Below are 19,300 nucleotides of genomic sequence, written 5' to 3' on the forward strand. Positions count from 1 at the left end.
GGTTATAAGTGTCATTACTTGACATTTAAAACAAAGATATGCTCAAGAAAAAACTCAACTGAAAGATAGAAAAGGGATGTTAAGCTCCATTGTGATTGTAACATTTGTAACTGTTAACTTGACAGAGATGGATTTGCTTGTTAAATATTTTAAATAAAATAATAACATTTAATTGTTACATTTGATATTGTGCTGAGTGTGTGTATGTGTGTATATATATATACACAGATATAGGGAGGACATCTGGAAGTGTTTATAATAATAATCCTTGCATTTGGTATAGCGCCTTATTACGCCATTGAGAATATATTGTAAAGTGGATTGACCATGTATTTTGTGGGCGAAAAGCGGGAGCCAATTGGACACAGCAATGTCCAACAAACAGTCGTGGATTGAGTGACCAAATAATATTTTTTTGGAGGGATTATTACCCCCGGAAAGCGATCTGCCAATCGACCAACAACCAGGTTCCTACTTAATGGTAGGTAAACAGGTGTGTGGAATAAGGAAACTTGGCTAACGTTTCTCCCTGCCCGGGAATCAAATATGGGTCCTCTTGCTGGCGAGGTGAGTGCACTAACCATTGTGCTACGGGACACCACAGAGCAGTAATATCACAACACAAACCATTAACGTTGCATTCCTCTGTTTTTAAAAACACAGGTTGGTGCCCACTTCCAATGATTTTGTTTCACAGGATATACTGTAAAGTGATTGCGTTTTGTGGGCAAATGTTTCCTTCAAACATGGTTAGTTCGCTTAAGATGACATTCAAAGATAAAGAGATATGGGTTGTAAAATGTCACACTGAAATGGGTTATTCTTTTGAGGATGAGGTATATTTCTGCGAAAATACATGATGGGAATCATCATCACTTCCAAAAAAACGATGGAGAACCATAAAAGGAACAATCTGTTTCCTGAACTAAAGGTTATTGGTGAAAAAGTGATCAGGAGTGAAGATCACATGTTTAATCTCGGTTTCAATCCAGAACCACCTCACAGCTCTCATTTGTAACTTGTCATACCAAGAGGAAGATATAATGCTTTTTGAACACGTACTAGACCAAACCATTAGCTATGCAGTGCAAATAAAACACCCTGATATCTTCAGACTGTGAGAATCCTAAAGGAACGGAAACAGAGCAGTAATGTCACAGTACTATTAAGATTGCATCTTCTTTTTAAAAAAAGCAGGTTTGTGCATCATGTATCACATTGGAAGGTAAAGCCCACTTCTAAGCTAATTACTTTGTGAATTGGTTGGTTGGTTCCAATCTTGCAATGAAATATGTGCACGTTTCCAAATGTTGGCATTGATTTTTATGCATTCTTCATATAACATTTCAATGAAAACAATTAAGTGCAATGTTCTTGTTAAAGAGCTGCTACAACAACAACAAGATTCCATTTATAGAGCGCCTTTCACGTCGGGAGGACGTCCCAAGCCGCTGGACAGTTGGGTCAGGACCCGAGCAGGGGGGAAATGGTCAGGGTGAGGGGAGGGAAGGGAGGGAGCGAGGAGGGGGTAGAGAGTCGAGAGGGGAGCTGAAGGCAAGGTCAAAGAGAAAGGTCTTGAGACCAGCCTTGAAGGAGGAAAGGGAGGAGGCGGCGAAGGCACTGGGGGATGGAGTTCCAGAGCCTAGGGGCTGAGAGGCTGAAGGCCCGGCCACCGATGGTAGGGCGGTTGGGGCGGGGGATGTGGAGCAGACCGGAGCCAGAGGAACGGAGGGTACAGGCAGGAAGGTAGGGGGATAGTAGCACGTTGAGCTGAAGAAAGTTGTCTCTCGTCCAGGATTCGATGTCGGACAGGCAGCTGTCAGGACATCGGTGGTCATGGAGTTGAGGGTAGAGGAGGAAAGGTAGAGTTGGGTGTCATCCGCATACATGTGGAAGTTAACCCCATGTCTGCGGATGATGTCACCAAGGGGGAGCATGTAGAGGATGAAGAGGAGGGGACCGAGGACAGAGCCTTGAGGGACACCGCACGAGACAGTGCGGGGGGTGGAGGAAAAACCATTCGTGGAAACAAAGTGAAGACGGTGGAAGAGGTACGACCTAAACCACTCAAGGACAGGGCCTTGAAGGTTGAGGTGGGAGGACAAGCGGTGGAGGAGGATAGCATGGTCGACCGTATCGAATGCTGCTGATAGGACGAGGAGGCAGAGGGAGCCCTGGTCACAGATGGTTAGGATGTCATTGGTGACCTTGACCAGGGCAGTTTCTGTGCTATGGGCAGCACGGAAACCCGACTGAAGGGGTTCGAATAATGAATGGGTGGAGAGGAAAGAGCGCAGCTGGGAGGCGACAACTCGTTCCAGGACCTTGGACAGGAAGGGGAGGTTGGAGATGGGCCGGTAGCTTGATAGCTGCGACGCATCAAGGGAGGGTTTTTTCAAGGTGGGAGTGATGGTGGCAGTTTTTAGGGGAATGGGAACAGAGCCAGAGGAGAGGGACAGGTTGATGATGTCTGTGAGAAGTGGGGCAAGGAGGTGGAGCTGGGAGATAAGGAGTGGAGTGGGGATGGGGTCAAGGGAGCAGGTGGTGGGTTTCAGGGATAGGATGAGTTTGGTGACAGAGGGTGGGGAAACGGGTACGAAAGTGTGTAGGGGAGGATGGGTAGGAGTCAGAGTGTGGGAGGGAGGGGGTGGGTGGATGTTGGAGGGGAAGTGACCGCGGAGCGAATTCCCTTGATTTTGGATTCAAGGAAATCCAGCATCTCCTCGCAGTGAAGGTTGGAGGAGATGACCTTTGCGGGGTGGCGGGGAGGACGGAGGAGTTGGGATGTGGTAGAAAACAATAGCCTGGGGTTGTTCTTCGCCTACAGGATTATCCTGAAGTAGAAGGACGATTTGGCCGAGGCTAGAGTGGAGCGGTAGATTTTGAGGAGGTCCAGCCAGATTCGTCGGTGGACCGTTAGGCCAGATTTGACGCAGGTGCGTTCAGCGGCCCGCACCTGGCTCTTCAGTGAGCGGAGGTGGGTGGTGAACCGGGGGAGGAGCGAGAGTAGGAGACAGTACGGGAGGTGATGGGGGCAAGAGTGTCAAGTGTGGAGGAGAGGGTGTTGTGGAGGAGGGTGAGAGCAGAAGAGGGGTCAGTGAAGGTTGAAGGCCAGAGGGAGAGGAGTTCAGAGGACTCCAAGGCAGCGGTTAGGGATTGTGGGGGTAACTTCTTCCAGGGACGGTAGAAGATGGTGGTGGGTCTGGTGGAGGTGGGGAGGGGGGTGGAGGTGGTGAAGGAGATGAAGTGGTGGTCGGAGACGGCCTTGTCGGTGATAGTGACATCCGAGACACTGAGGCCCTGGGTGATCACCAAGTTGAGTGGGTGGCCGTGACTGTGAGTGGGGGTGTTGACGTGGAGGGAGAGGTTGAGCGAGGAGAGCAGGGAAGAGAAATCTGAGGAGATTGAGCAGGAGGGGGTGAAGTGCAGGTTAAAGTCGCCCAGGATGATGAGGCGATCAGAGCAGAGGCAGAGAGATGTAAGAAGTGTCGAAATATCAGAGATGAAGGTGGGAGAGGTTTTAGGGGGCCGGTAGAGGAGGAGGATTTTGAGCGAGAGGAAGGAGGGGTGGGAGAGGGTGAGGTGCTCAAAAGAGCTTGCTAGCTTGTGTGTTAGCCTGGCACAGTGGTAGCAATCTGGCCTCTGAGTCAGAAGTTTGTGGGTTCCAGCCACACGTCGGGATTTGGAATCGCACAGTCTAATGTGACACTCCAATGCCGGCGGGGGGTGGGTGTTGCATTGACATAGATGTCATCATTCCGATGAGGTGTTAAACCAAGTCTGTTTCACCGGGGCTACTGATGTATGTGGCTAAACTGGCAGGAGTGAATGTGAAGGTTAATCGTTTTGAAGAACCACCACAACCCACATGCAAGTCCGTACAGGAAGTGGAACTAGAAAGTGCAGCTCAACTGAAAGCTGTTAATGATGTAAACAGATGACTTATTGGGCAAATCAATTGGAAAATAATGTGGTTTCTGCCAAATTATTTGTGTCCCTTTGAGTCGAGAAATAGAAACATATTGTTCCAAGCTGTCATAAATCGGACAATAATAAGCAATATGTGACGAACAGAATGATCACTTTGAGCTGTGTTCCTACATCATGAAGGAAATGTGTGGTTATCTTTGCTGGGGTCTTGCTGCTTGCTTACGGATGTTTGGTTTGCCCTGACGCTGAGGTACAGTGGAACTGGACAACAACAGCTCGAGCAAATTGCAATTGCAGAATGACATTTCTGTAAACGAAAGTCTCAAAGTGTTCACAAGTGAGAGCATTGGACATTGAGCAAGGAGTACGAGAAATGGAAAGGGGATCAAAGACATAGGTGAAGAGATGGGTCTTTAAAAGCAGTGGGTTCTAAAGGGCAAGTAGTCCGGTTCATGAGCCAGGCGGGTCTGCAGTACTCCAGGGCATTACCGATGACAGCACCTGGCTCATTGGCAGGACTTGGAATGCCAGACCAGTCACCGAGGGCAGGGAGTCATCCCACTCAGCTCTTGTGAACCCTGTAGCAAGATATGTGATTTTAGTTGGTTAGGTTCCAGCCATACTCCAACACACACTCTGCCAGTCTACACCTAATACTTTCCAGATTTAGGTAAGCAGGATGTATCCCTCCAGGAAGAGAGTGCGCATTCCATTCCTCTAGCCCGAGCCTATTATTCCCACATCATTGGCGATATTCGCAATGTTTGAAGTGGTGGAATTTCCATGTGTTGATGTGATGCATGGAATACTCAGTTTGGTTTGGATACTCTTAAGCATGGTGATAGGTTTCCACATGTGTCAGACACTTGACTGACCAAAAAAGAAAGAGGGCAGAAACAACAACAACAAAAAAATTACATTTCACATCGAGAGGACATCCCAAGGTGCTGGACAGACAGAGTTACAGACCCGAGCTGATGGTCGGGGTGGGGGAGGGCAGGGCGGGAAGCAGGGAACAGCTGACAACTTGGGTCTTTGATGGTGGAGTAGAGGGAGTGAGCCAAAAGTAGTAAATGGAGGCAGAAGAGGTGAGTGTGTGGGCTGGGTCATGGCATAAGTGATTAATAGGAAGGAACCAAGAATAGAGTGGAGTTATGACTATCTTAGTGTGGGAGGAGATGTAGTGATGAAGACAGGGCAAGTAGGAGTGGAACCACGAATGAATGTCCCAGGAGAGTGGCCCACAGATGAGGTGATGGAAGAGAATAGAGAGATTAGCAGCATCAAAGGCAGCAGCAGGGCTAAGATTTGAGGGGTTGCTGAGACCCCTCTATCCCTAGCAAATGTCTGCCTATGATTCCCACATCAGTGGGTAAAATTTTGAACACCTTACCCTCTGCCATCCCTCCCACCTCTCTCTAAAAATCCTCCTAATTTACTGCCCCCCAAAATCCTCCCCCACCTTTATCTCTGATATCTCCACCCTCCTAGCTTCCCTCTGCCTCTGCTCTGACCGCCTCATCATCCGAGGTGACTTCACCTCCTCCTGCTCTACCTCCTCAGACTTCTCCTCTGTCAACCTCTCCCTCCACATCCACTCTGCTACCCACACCCATGGTCACCCGCTCGACCTGGTGATCACCCGGGGCCTCAGCGTCTCAGATGTCACCATCACTGACACACTGACAAGGTCATCTCTTACCACCATTTCATCTCCCTCAACTCCTATATCCCTCTCCCCACTGCCTCCAAACCTACCGCCCATGGGAGAAGATCTCCCCGCAATCCCTCTCCGCTACCTTGGAGTCCTCTGAAGTCCTCCCTCTGGCTCACTTCTCGCACCGAACCACTCACTGCACTTACTCTTCTCCACAACATCCTCTCCACCACACTCGACGACCTTGCCCCCCTCACCTCCCGAACTGCCTCCTATTCCCGATTCTCACCCTGGTTCACCAGCCACCTCTGCTCGCTTAAGGGCCAGGCGGGCTGCCGAACGCACTTGGCTCAAATCCAGCCTGATGATCCACCGTCATATCTGGCTGGACCTCATCAAGACCTTCCGCTCTCGCCTCAGCCAAATCGTCCTTCCATTCCAGGTTAATCCTGGAGCCGAAAGGCAACCCCAGGCTCCTGTTCTTCACCACCAACTGGCTCCTCCACCCTCCCCGCCACGCCTCGCAGATTCTTTCCTCTGACTCTCACTGCGAGAAAATGCTGGACTTCCTCAAGTCCAAGATCGAGGGAATCAGCTCAGCTGCCACTGCCCTCCTAATTTCCACCCCCTCCCTACCCCACACCCACACTCCGACAATTACCCATCCCTCCTTTCATACCTTTGTACCTGTCAACCCTTCCTCTGTCTTCACCACCATATCTTCCATGAAGCTCACCACCTGCTCCCTGGACCCCATCCCCACCCCTCTCCTAAATCCCAGCTGCACCTCCTTCCTTGTCCCACTACTCACCGACATCATCAACCTCTCCCTGTCATCTGGCACTGTTCCTTCCCCCCTTAAAACAGCCATTATCACCCCCATCTTGAAGAAACCTTCCCTTGACCCATCACAGCTATCCAGCTATCGGCCCATCTCAAACCTTCCTTTACTATCCAAGGTTCTTGAGAGAGCTGTTGCCTCCCAGCTTTGCTCTTTCCTCTCCTCCCACTCCTTCCATGAACCCCTCCAATCTGGTTTTCCATGCCCAGCACAGAAACTACTCTGGTCAAGGTCACAAACTGCATCCTGACCATATGCGACCAGGGCTCCCTCTGTTTCCTCATCCTCCTCGACCTCTCCGCTACCTTTTACACCGTGGACCATTCAATCCTCCTCCACCACCTCTCCTCCCACCTCAACCTTCAAGGTTCTGTCCTTGACTGGTTCAGGTCCTACCCTTCACACCGCCTCAACTTTGTTGCGGCAAACGGCTTCTCCTCCAGCCCCCACACTGTCTCGTACGGTGTTTCTCAGAGCTCTGTCCTCCTCTTCACCCTCTACATGCTCCCCCTTGGTGACATCATCCGCAGACATGGGATAAATTTCCACACGTATGAGGATGACACCCACTCTATCTCTCTGCCTCCACCCTCAACTCCAGGACTACTGGCGCCCTGACAGACTGCCTGTCCGACATCAAGTCCTGGATGAGGGACAACTTTCTCCAACTCAACATCAGCAACACTGAGGCCCTCCTGATTGCCTCGCGCCAGCGCCTCTGCATCTCAGGCACTGGCAGCATCAGCCTCCACGGCTGCACACTCAACCTCACTAAGCCCTGTCAGGGACCTGGGTCTCTTGTTCGACCCTGAACTGTCCTTTCTCCCCCACATCCGCACCATGACCGGCACTGCCTACCACCACCTCCGCAACATTGCTAGACTACACCACTGCCTTACCCCTCAGGCTGCCAAAACCCTTATCCATGCATTCGTCACATCAAGGCTCGATTACAGAAATTCCCTTCTCATCGGCCTTCCCAACTCTTCCCTTCACAAGCTGCAGATCATCCAAAATTCTGCAGCTCATGTACTCTCGCACACCAGGCTCCTTAACTCCGTCACTCCCACCCTCGCCCGTCTCCACTGTCTCTCTATCCCGCAGAGGATCGAGTTCAAGATCCTCATCCTCATTTTCAAGGCCATCCATGGCCTTGCCCCCCCCACCAACTGCCCACTCCCTCCGTTCAGTGGGCTCCGGTCTGCTCCATGTCTCCTACCCGACCCACCCTATCATCGGTGGCCGGGCTTTCAGCCTCTCTGCCCCCACACTCTGGAACTCAAGCCCACGGTCCCTTTGCCTCGCTTCCTCCCTTGCCTCCTTTAAGGCCAGTCTCAAGACCCTTCTCTTCGATCGTGCCTCTCTGCCTTCCCTCACCCCTACACCACCCCTCCCCCATGCTCGGGCCCCAACATCTGACTGTTCAGCGCTTTGGGACGTCCTCCTGACATGGAAGGCGCTCTATAAATGTAATTTTGTTGTTGTGGGTAAAACTTATGATGTTTCAAGTGGTGGATTTGATACTAATCAAAGACACAAAATGATACTTATCAATGATTTGTGTCTCAGCCTGACGCAGTGATAGCACTTTCGCCTCAGCGGCAGAAGGTTGTGGGTTCAACCCCGGGACGTGGAATCACATAGTCTAAGCTGACACTCCAATACAGTGCTGGGGGGTGTTGCATGGTCAAAGGTGCTGTCCGTGGATGTTAAAGATTCCATGGCACTATTTGAAAATACAAGAGAGTTTCTCCTGGTGTCTTGGCCAACAATCCCCCAAATAAAATTAAACACTCCTTGGCTGTTTGTGGGACACTGCTGTGCGCAAATGGCTGTTGTATTTTGCCCACACAATACACAGTTAATCCACTTTACGGTAAAATCCTGTGAAGTGGTTTGAAACATCTCAACAACGTGATTAGGCACTATATTAAATGCGAGGATTATTTTATTTATTATTACACTCAACTACCTGAGGTGTGTGAAGTGGTTATTATGCGCAAGTACTCTCCTGTATTGCATATTTCCTCCAATGCTACTGGTCATATTGTGCAGGAGTAGAGCAGGAAAGAGACCAAAATGACAGCACCACCACACACAGCAGAATGTGCAAGGGGCAAATAAAAATCGTATATCAGGCAGACTGCACCCCCATACAGCCTCAACAATTTCCACCCGTCCCCCCGAGTGTCAACCCGGCGCCTCCTTGCCCAGTACAGCCCAATGGTTCATTAATTCTGGTCACAATCTTTGCACCATGACTGGCTTTGCAATCGCTGCAGAGCCAGATCCACCTTTTGCAAGAACTACAAGCCAGGTGCTCCTGCAGGACTAAACTACGTGGAGTTCTCGCTGCTGGTGATAAAAGGGTGCACCTCCTACTGTGGCTGAGTGCAACCCCCACCCCCTGCGCCCCCACCCCCCGCCCTGATCATGTCATTGAGAAGTCTGAAAGCGTTTCACAGAATATGTTGTAAAATGGATTGACTGTGTATTTTGTGAGCATACGTTCAACCTCTGGGGAATACCAAGCAGTCTGCAGTCCTATTTGCATAACTCAGGCCCTCTCCTTCATCACCCTCAGCTTTACTTTACCTTTATTGCATTGACCCACTTTCCCGTTTGAATCTGGATTGTTGCTGATAAGGTTAGATCTAAATTTGGTCCCCTGCATCCTTGTGTAATTGGTGCATTTAGCATTCTATCTGTCTGTTACACACTGCTGGGGCTAGTAGGAGAATACAAGAATGAGGAAATAAATCAGCTCGTCCAGTTCTATTTATAGAGAATGCTGATTAGATTCAAGCTATCTGTGCCAGCACATAGCAGTAAAAGTGATGGATTTACAGCACTCCATGAGTGTTCTGTCGCTGGCAAACAATGAGCGAACAAGACAGTAAAAATGCTTTGTGCCCTCAGCAAGATTAGGTTTGCAGACCACCTGCTCGTTCATTGTTTTTGATCAGAATAAAAAGTACTGACGTCACTTAATGAACAATTTTGGGTTTGCTGTATGGATGACGAGCAGGAACTGTCAAATACCAGGGGAGAAATACACACAAGATCCACTTTAAAAGCATGACTGCATTGATCAGTGTTTTGGGGACAGGCTATTTAAAGACCAGAAGGCTTGAAACTCCCTATCGTTTCAGCCATTTTGGCGTAGTATTTAATATTGTGAAACAATTCTGAAATTAGTCTTAATTTGAAAGCTGGTTTTGAATAATAATTGGCTTCCAAATACTATACCTTTTGCTAGAACTATCAGGGCTATCGGGGTCCCGATAGGGTTAGGGTTAGCCCGTAACATAAAATTATGTGTTGACTTTCAGGCTTTAGACTATCAGACCATTTAGTCTGCCCCACCAATTTTCCACAAGGTTCCTTCAATAATTTCCTAACAAAAAAAACATACATTCACACCACTGTACAGTGAAAAGCTTTGAGATGTCTCAAAGACTGATAAGGCGCTATATCAAATGCAAGGATTATTATTATTATGAATGTGGCAACACTGATTTTTTTTAAACTGGAGTTTCTTTGTTCATTCCTTCACTTTCTGCCACACTTCTGTAGTAAAGCTTAGCTGAGTCACATCTATGAATTTGCCCTGTCAGTTTGATTTTTTGTGAAGTGGAGTGATTGTGTATTGATAAACGAACCCTGCCGTCCAATTGTGCACACCAATAGCCCACAAAGAGTCAAAAAAGAAATGTCCAATTTTATTTGGTCAGTACACGAGGAGAAACTCCCTTCCTTTTTTCAAGTTGTGCCAAACAGGCAGATTGGACCTCAATTGAACATCTCATCCAAGAATGCAAAACACTTGCACCACTGCACTGGAGTGTTATCTTAGACGATGTGAGTTCAAGTCCTGGCAAGGGATTTAATCTCACAAGCTTAACGTAACATAACATGACATGTAGGAGCAGGAGTAGGCCATTCAGCCCTTCGAGCCTGCCCCGCCATTCAATCATGGCTGATCTTCTAATCTAACTCCAACTAATACCATAACCTTCTGATTTAGAGGTGAGAGTGCTACCAACAGGAGGCTATGGGAAAATAAGCCACACTTGTTTGCAATACAAGGCCCCATTCTCTCCTGTTTTAAGCCCCCATGACACTATATGCATAAAGCATGCTATACAAATGCAAGTTGTTGTTGTTGAATAGCTGTCTTGAATTATTAGCTTGCAACTGATTTTTATGCTGCCATTCATTAAGGTATTTCAGTCTTTCTAATCTGAACTGTATTCTCTGTGTGATGGGAGCCAGTGGAGTCAGGCAAGGATGGGAGTGACCGGGTCATGGAGCCTGGTTCAGGAGAGGACACAGGCTGCAGAGTTCTAGATGATCAGCAGTCTATGGAGGGAGGTGTTGGAGAGGTTGACAATCAAGTAGTTTGCATAGTCAAGCCTCGATGTAATGAAAGCATGTAATAATAATAATAATTCTTGCATTTGATATAGCGCTTTTCACGTCGGGAGGATGTCCCAAAGTGCTTCACAGAATATACTGTAAAGTGAATTGACTGTATATTGGTGGGCGAACGCGGCAGCCAATTGCGCACAGCAATGTCCCACAAACAGTCGTAGATTGAAAATGACCAATTTATTATTGTTTTTGGTTTTGGAGGGATTAATTAATGTATGAGGGTTTCGGCGGCCTGCAGTGTGAGACAATGGCGGAGCCGGGTGATATTGCGGAGGTGGGAGAAGGCAGAGCGGGTCATGGCACAGATTGTTGGGTAGAAAGGATAGTTGTGTGTCAAACAATACGCCAATGGTCTGGACTGGCTTAGTAAGGTGGAGTGTTCAACCATGGATGGTGATGCTGTCAGCACTGACGGGAGCCAATCAGGAGGGTCTCGGTCTTGTTGACGTTCAACTAAAGAAAGTTAATTCTTACCCAGAACTTGACGTCTGACTGACATTCTGTCAGGACAGCAATGGTCCTGGAGTCAAGGGTGGAGGCATAGAGGTACTGTTGGGTGTCATCCCCACACATGTGGAAGTTAACCCCATGTCTGCAGATGATATCCACCAAGAGGGAGCATATAGATATTGAAGAGGAGGAAACCAAGGACAGAGCCCTGAGGAACACCACATGAGATGGTGCGGGGGCTAGAGGAGAAACCGTTTGTGGAAATGCTGGATGACGATAGGGTGGTCGATGGTGTCAGAGGCAGAGGGAGCCCTGGTCGCAGATGGACGGCATGTCATTTCTCACTTTGATCAGGGTTGTTGCTGTGCTGTGGGCGGCACAAAAACCCGATTGTAGGGGTTCGTGAAGAGAGTGGCAGGAGAGGAGGAGAGGAAGGAGCGAAGCTGAGAAGCAACAACTCGTTCCAGAACCTTGGAGAGTAAAGGCAGGTAGGAAATGAGGCGGTAGCTTGAGATAGTGATGGGGTCCAGGGAGGGTTTTTTAAGGAACACTGTATAAATGCAATTTGTTGTTTTTCACTATTCTAACTTTTTTACACAAACTTTAAAACTATCACTTACCTTTCATCTCTCTTGTTCCCTTGTTCCTACATCTGTTTTAGAAGTGTGATGACTTCAGTTCTTCCTCTGGTATAAATCAGTTTCTAGATTGCAAACTGACAGGGGAAATTCATAGGTGTGACTCAGCCAAGCTTTACTACAGAAGTGTGGCAGAAAGTGAAGCAATGAACAAAGAAACTCAATTTTAAAAAAATTCAGTGTTGCCACATTCATAATAATAATAAACCTTGCATTTGATATAACGCCTTATCACGTCTTTGAGACATCACAAAGCTTTTCACTGTACAGTGGTGTGAATGTATGTTTTTCTTGTTAGGAAATTATTGAAGGAACCTTGTGGGAAATTGGTGGGGCAGACTAACTGGACTGATACACTATAAGCCTGAAAGTCACCAAGTAATTCTGTGTTACTCTCCTACTGGAATCAAAGGGTTGTAGTGTTTATGTAATCAACCCTGTTTTACTGTCTTTTAATTGACATGAACTTTGTGGCTTTACTGTGTTCACTTCTAATGTACCTGATGTCTAATGTGCTGTATTCGGGGGCTCTCATTTTATTTTATTACAGGCTAGGACCAAGGGGGCACTGGGCTGCACACATCTCAGTACTCTTCCTCTCTTGAGTGACATCCTCCTTCCATGTTGTGCCAAGACCAATGCCTCCCACACACGTCCAATTATTTTTCTACCATGGAAATCCAAACGGCAAACACTGTATTACTGTATTGTGCTAATTGCCTGGGCCCAATGATTCACGCAGTCGGAATGAGTCACAAGCCCTGTGCAGCTTTGTAGAGCTTAAATTCCATAAATAAACTCCTGCCTGCACAATATAATTATACAAGTGCAATAAAATATGGACTGTCATCCCTAAAACTGTGATATAATTATACATGCTGAGCTGGGAAAAATAAATCAAAAAAGATTCCAACGCATACACTGGATTTGGACACCTTTTTACATCTCCTTAAATCCGTGCTAATTTTGCAGCATCATAAGTGCACGTCAGTGGAGCCAATATTGTCCCCTAATTAGAGGTACCTAATTGAATTTGTCACAGTTTACAAGCTCTTGTTTATGTGAGGGCAATTAGGTGATTTTGAACTGGGAGTTCAATCCAATTTGAGCTGTTAATTTGCGCGTGGGTTTATCAAGCCCTGACCCTCAACTCCAAGTGAGCTCCTTGCCCATACACTACCTTGTAGAATTTGGGGGCCCTCTGCTGGCCCAGGCAGCAATACACACAATGTAATTGCCATTTTTATTGAAAAGGTATGGAGGGAGAAAGGAAATAGGAACGTAGAAACAGGAGTAGGCCATTCAGCCCTCGAGCCTTTTCCACCATTCTATTAGATCATGGCTGATCTGTACCTCAACTCTGATTACCTTCCTTTGCCCCATGAAGACGCCTCGTATTTCAAAATGTTTCAAAGCCAATTAAGTTCTTGTTAGAGGAGTAATTGTTGATAATAATAGCTCCACACAAAAATTAAAGTTTTTAATTAAGCATTTTTAATACACTATCTACAATGTGTCAGCCTGGCTCAATCGGTAGCACTCTTGCCTCTTAAGTCAGAAGGTTGTGGGTTGCCAGGACTTGCAATTCAAATAGTCTAAGCCAACACTCCAATGCAGTGCTGGGGGTGTGCTGCATTGTTGGAGGTGCCATCCTTTGGATGAGACATTAAAAAAAACAAGGCCATGTCTGCCTATTCAGTTGGATGTTGAAGACCCCATGGAAATATTAAAAATGAGAAGGGAGTTTCTCCCGGTGTCCTAGCCAACAATCCCCCAATTTAAAAATTGGTCACTATCTTCATGGCTATTTGTGGGAAAGACATGACTGTGTGTAAATTGGATGCCATGTTCACCCACGAAACATATAGTCATTCCACTTTGCCACTTTACAGATTATTCTGTGAAGTGTTTTGAGACGTCCTCCTGATGTGAAAGATCCTATACCAAATGTAAGGATTATTATTATAGTGGTTATGCACCACATTTTGGGGGGGCAAAATTGGTCCTTTGAGAAAAAATACAGAAAACGCTTCCTTGATAAGAAAAAGTTGATATCAAATGCCTGAAATAATAATAATAATAATAATAATAATCCTTGCATTTGATATAGCGCTTTTCACGTCGGAAGGACGTCCCAAAGCGCTTCACAGAACACACTGTAAAGTGAATTGACTGTATATTTGTGGGCAAACGCGGCAGCTAATTGCGCACAGCAATGTCCCACAAACAGTCGTAGATTGAAAATGACCAATTTATTATTGTTTTGTTTTGGAGGGATTATTATTAGGCTCTGTGTGGAGTAAGGAAACTTGCCCAAGGTTTCGCCCTCTGCCTGGAATTGAACTCAGGTCTTTCGTTTGCAAAGCGAATGCTCTAACCACTGAGCTACAGGACTCCACATGATTTTTATTTGAAATACTTAGTTTTACACTGTCTTCCCAAAGCGTTCTTTCGTTCTTTCATTGTGAGAATCTAGCAGTCGAAGAGGTGCACACTGCCATTCTAATGCTGAATGGTGGAATAGGTGGTGTGCTTAGAGGAGAGGAAAGCCACCATCATCACCAAGATACTGGTTAGGGGGGCAAGCAAACTGTCGCCATCCACCCAGCAGCTACCCTCACTCCGAGCCTGGGGGGGCCGAAAACAGCCGAGATGGGCCATGGTTCAGATAATACCTATATGAGAGGGCGTGTATATGCCTTTTTGCATTGTTTTATGCTTTTTGCTTCTGGTGCCCCCCATAAATCAGTGCCCCTATTTTCCATGAAAATCCCAAGCCCTTTCGGGGAGTCAGTCCAACACTGCTCCTGCACTCACTTGGGAAACCAATAAGAAGTGGGTATTGTATTGATTGATGAGATTAATCAGTCTAACAAATCAGTATAACAGGGTGGTTGCTAGGATAAGGCCAGCTAATTCTTCTGCAAGTGTCAGAAAAAAATTGAGGTAAAACAGGCTTGACCTTCAGTTAGACAATCAGAGCTTAAGCACTTTAAGTGCTGGGCTTAATTTCCCTTTTAAGCTCTTCACTGCATCCACGTTGTAACTGCACCTGCCGATGTGATGCTTGGTCAAAGAAGGTTGACCTGGAAGATGTACACCTTTTCTGTAAGGTTGGGAAGAAATATGTTGTACAATTGACATGTTATTGAAGAAATATGTCATACAATTGACATGTTATTTGTCAGGAAGGAAATGCCATGTTGATTATAATATTGTGATTAATAGTGTTGTGGTAAGGCTATTGTACACGTGATTCTTTTTGGTCAATACCCAGCTTGATTCGAGTTACTTGCAGAATAGTAGAGTTCCCTAAATAATAATATAATAGTTCTTGAATTTGTCACAACTCCTTATCACATGATTGTGACATCTCAAAGCGGATCACAGGATTTTACTGTGAAGTGACTGGTATACATATAGTGTATGCCTTAATTGGAAAAATTAATGCGGGATTTGATATTCAGCAGGCTTTGCATGCCTGTTTTCCCATGAAAGCATTCTTTTCCTTTGGTCAGCGGGTGTCTGCATGTGTCAGACACCCGACTAACCGCAAAACATTAATGCTTTATGCTGATCTTTAGCAAAGTGTCAGCAGCAGGACTCTGTTTCTGCAATGCCACAACTGTCTCGCTAATGTGAAATCTCCACACACTGCCTTTGCTTTGAACTCGCAAAATCCCTGCAAATAAAATGCATTTTTACAAACCTCTAAAATCATGTCGCACAGAACCTAATAAATCTGAACCTGTAATCACCAGAATCAAATAGCACAAAGCAGCACACACTACTTTGCTGTCAACTTGTTACTTTCAGTAAATGAGAGCTTGCATATTTATAGCATCTCATCACATTGAAACATGCTTTATACAGCATTGTTAGATTGTGGCCCAGTTGTTCATGGGTTCGAGGCCATTCGAGGGCAAGTCTACTGTGGACCAACGTACTGGAAACACAGTGCACCCTAGTTTTGGTGCTAACTAGCTGGCTTCTGGGTCAAGCTACTGTTACTTCCTGTGAGCTATGCAACCTCACAATGTTCAGGAAACATCACTGGCATCATTTCTTGCATATAGCCGCAGAGTAAATTAACTGCCACTTTCACCCACAAAATACAATCATGCCATTTTACAGCGAGTATATCATGTGAAGTGCTTTGAAACAATGTGATAAGGAGCTACATCAAGTGCAAGGATTATTATTATTATAGTGTGTGTGTGTGTGTGCAACATGCAGGAAATTAGATCAATGATATTTCTGGTGCACCGGACCTGACAATCTGACCACCCAGGAGTTGGCTATTTTTCACCCTTTGTTATAATGCAGCGTCTGAGATATTGGATCCAGATGACTGCATTATAATGGGGTCACTCAGTAGTAATTAGTGTGAAATGTAAGCAGACATAGCAGATCTGGAGGATTATTAGCTAGGACACTAGGAGAAACTTCCCTTTTCAAATTATGTTATTGGATCTTTAATACCCACCTGAAGAACAGACATAAAAAATAACGAACCTTGCATTTATACGTGATACAACTTCTTTCCAGTAACATGAAGATGTGTAATGAGTTGTCCAAATACATGTAACATGCTGTATTTAGCAAAAGCCTATGTAGAGTGACACCAATATTTCTGATCTTATTGACTGTCACACTGTAGCAGTGAGAGATGACGAATTGTAGCTTTGGCTACATTCCGAACCCTCAGTGCCGAAGAAAACCTTGAAGTTAATAGATTTGTTTCTCCCAGTCCACTCACTGAATGCTCAAGGGTGTGCAGGATAATAGTTATAATAATAACCAGCCTTACATTTGATCTAGTGCCTTATCACATTGCCAAAACGTCTCAAAGCTCTTCACGCAATTTTATTGTGAAGTGCAGTGACTGTTTTCAACAAGTGCTCTGGGACACTACCCTGTGTGAAAGGTGCTATACAAATGCAAGTTGTTGTCGTTGTTTTTGCTGTTTAGACTACTCCAGCAGCCAATTTACACAAAGCAATGTCCTACAAACAGCCATGAAGCAAATTGTCAAATTTATCCAGAGGATTGTTAGCCAGAACATTGAGAGGGACTCCCTTCTCTTTTTGAATAGCATCAAGGGATCTTTAACAAGCACACTGAACAGACAGATAGGACCTTGGTTTAATGTATGATCCAAATTAGATCAAGTATACAGTTGATTTGGTCCTGTGGAACCTGAGACTTGGACCAGCTCAGTTTTGCCACCAGCAGAGAATAAATAGTATTGCAGCTTTTTATTTATAAAGTTGCTATTAAATGAGCAAAATCCATCAAAAAGATAATTTTAATATTTAGTTTATTGTTATTTCCTCTCTCTCATTCATTTTCTCTTCTGAGCTGATCTCCTGAAGGAATTTGACTCTTTTTCCTTATCCTAGAATATAATAGTAATAATAATCCTAGCATTTGTTAAAGTGCCTTATCATGTCTTTGAGATGTCTCAAAGCAGTTCACAGACTATACTGTAAAGTGAATTGACTGTATATTTTGTGGGCGAAACCCAGCAGCTAATTGAGCACAGCAGCGTCCCACAAACAGTCGTGAATTGAGTGACCAAATTTTTATTATGTTTTTATTTTTTAAAGGGATTATTACCCCCAGAAAAGTGATCCACCAATCGACTAACAACCAGATTCCTATTTACTGCTAAGGTAAACAGACGTGTGGAGCAAGGAAACTTGCCCAACATTTCGCCCTGCTGGGAATCGAACTCGGGTCTCTCGCTTGCAAGGCGAATGCTCTAATCAATAAGCTACAGTGGGTATGGTGCCATGGGGGTCAGTCACTCTTCATTAGATTTTTAATGTGTGTAACTCTTTGTTACATTCTTCCCTCTTTACCTTCCCTGTTCACTATTCATATTTCCCAATTGAGAAAACTGTTCCCTGACTTTGTTAATGCCACTAACTGAGAAGCTACCAGGAAGTGCATAGAATGGTAATAGGCATTTTTGCTGTCCTTTCACGAGCAAAATACAATCTCCCACAGCTGGCCTGGGTAACATTGGATGCTTGTCACATGATGAACCACATGAGTGGACTTGTATGTTCCTATTCCACATGACACTGCTCTGTAACACCAATACATCATTTCACTGTCAAAATATATTGGAATTGAAAATACAACATTTGCAAACTGGAAGTTGCTGTGTGAAATTTTTGGTTTTGAAATTGTAATTACCAAATTTGATTTGAAAACAAACCAACTATCACATCGATTGGTAAAGGTTTCACTTTCCAAACTTTTACCTGGACTTTCTCGGCTTTATCTCGGTTGAGAAACAGACTGAAAGTGAAACCCAGCCGTGAGTGTACATCGGAAACATTGGTGAATTTCACATTTTCAACCACAACGTTTATTTCAATAAATCTTTTTTTCCTTTACACTGTAACCTATTCCAATTAATGGTTGTGAGAAGCATGGACCGTGGTCATTCTTGTGACTAATGTCAACACTTCGACAAACTACGGTGTACAGTTCTGCTCAATGCATAAGGGGGCTGCCCTTTAAATAGAGGCAGTTCAGGGGATGATCTATGCTATGTGCAACAATTAGAAAGCTAGGGCTCTTCAGAAAAACTGGAGGCCTGTTAAAGAAATGAGCATCCTCCCCCATCTATCGACCTTCACCAAGGACAACATGCTTTCAGCCTCCTGCCAATGCAATTCAGAAACTAGCAACTAGGAGGTGTACAAGAATGACCTAGATTTCACTTTATGATGTTCCCTTCCTCACAGCAGCTAGTCTCAGTACATTGGGTCTCACAAGATCACAAGAGAGGATTGGATGAAGAAAGCCCTTTGGCTTGCTCCATCTCATCCTTCCGTCCTCCCATTACAGCATCAAGCTGTGGTTTTAATTTAGTCCAGCTTCCCAGCCTCAACCACTCTTCCTGGTTTCAGGCATTAATTATCCTCTGTGAACAAAAATAACTTCCTGATGTCTGTCCGGAAATTTGCAAACCTAATTTGAGTCCTCTTGTTCTATGCATCTGAAGCTGTTGTTTCTACACAGGCACACTACAATTCCAGAATTCTGCACTGTTAAACCAGGTGGCATTTTATGCCACATAAAAGACTTGTAAGAAAAATAGAAGCTCATGGTATAAAAGGGACAGTGGCAGCATGGATCCAGAACTGGCTGGGAGACAGAAAGCAGAGAGTTGTGGTGAAAGGTTGCTTTTCTGACTGGAGGGAAGTGTGCAGTGGCATCCCCCAGGGATCGGTATTGGGACTACTGCTCTTCTTATTATACATAAATGATCTGGACTTGGGTATAGCAAGTACCATTTCCAAGTTTGCAGACGACACAAAGTTAGTAAACAGT

Source organism: Callorhinchus milii, unplaced genomic scaffold (genome assembly GCF_018977255.1).
Source record: "Callorhinchus milii isolate IMCB2004 unplaced genomic scaffold, IMCB_Cmil_1.0 Scaffold1, whole genome shotgun sequence".
Classification (NCBI taxonomy): Eukaryota; Metazoa; Chordata; class Chondrichthyes; order Chimaeriformes; family Callorhinchidae; genus Callorhinchus; species Callorhinchus milii.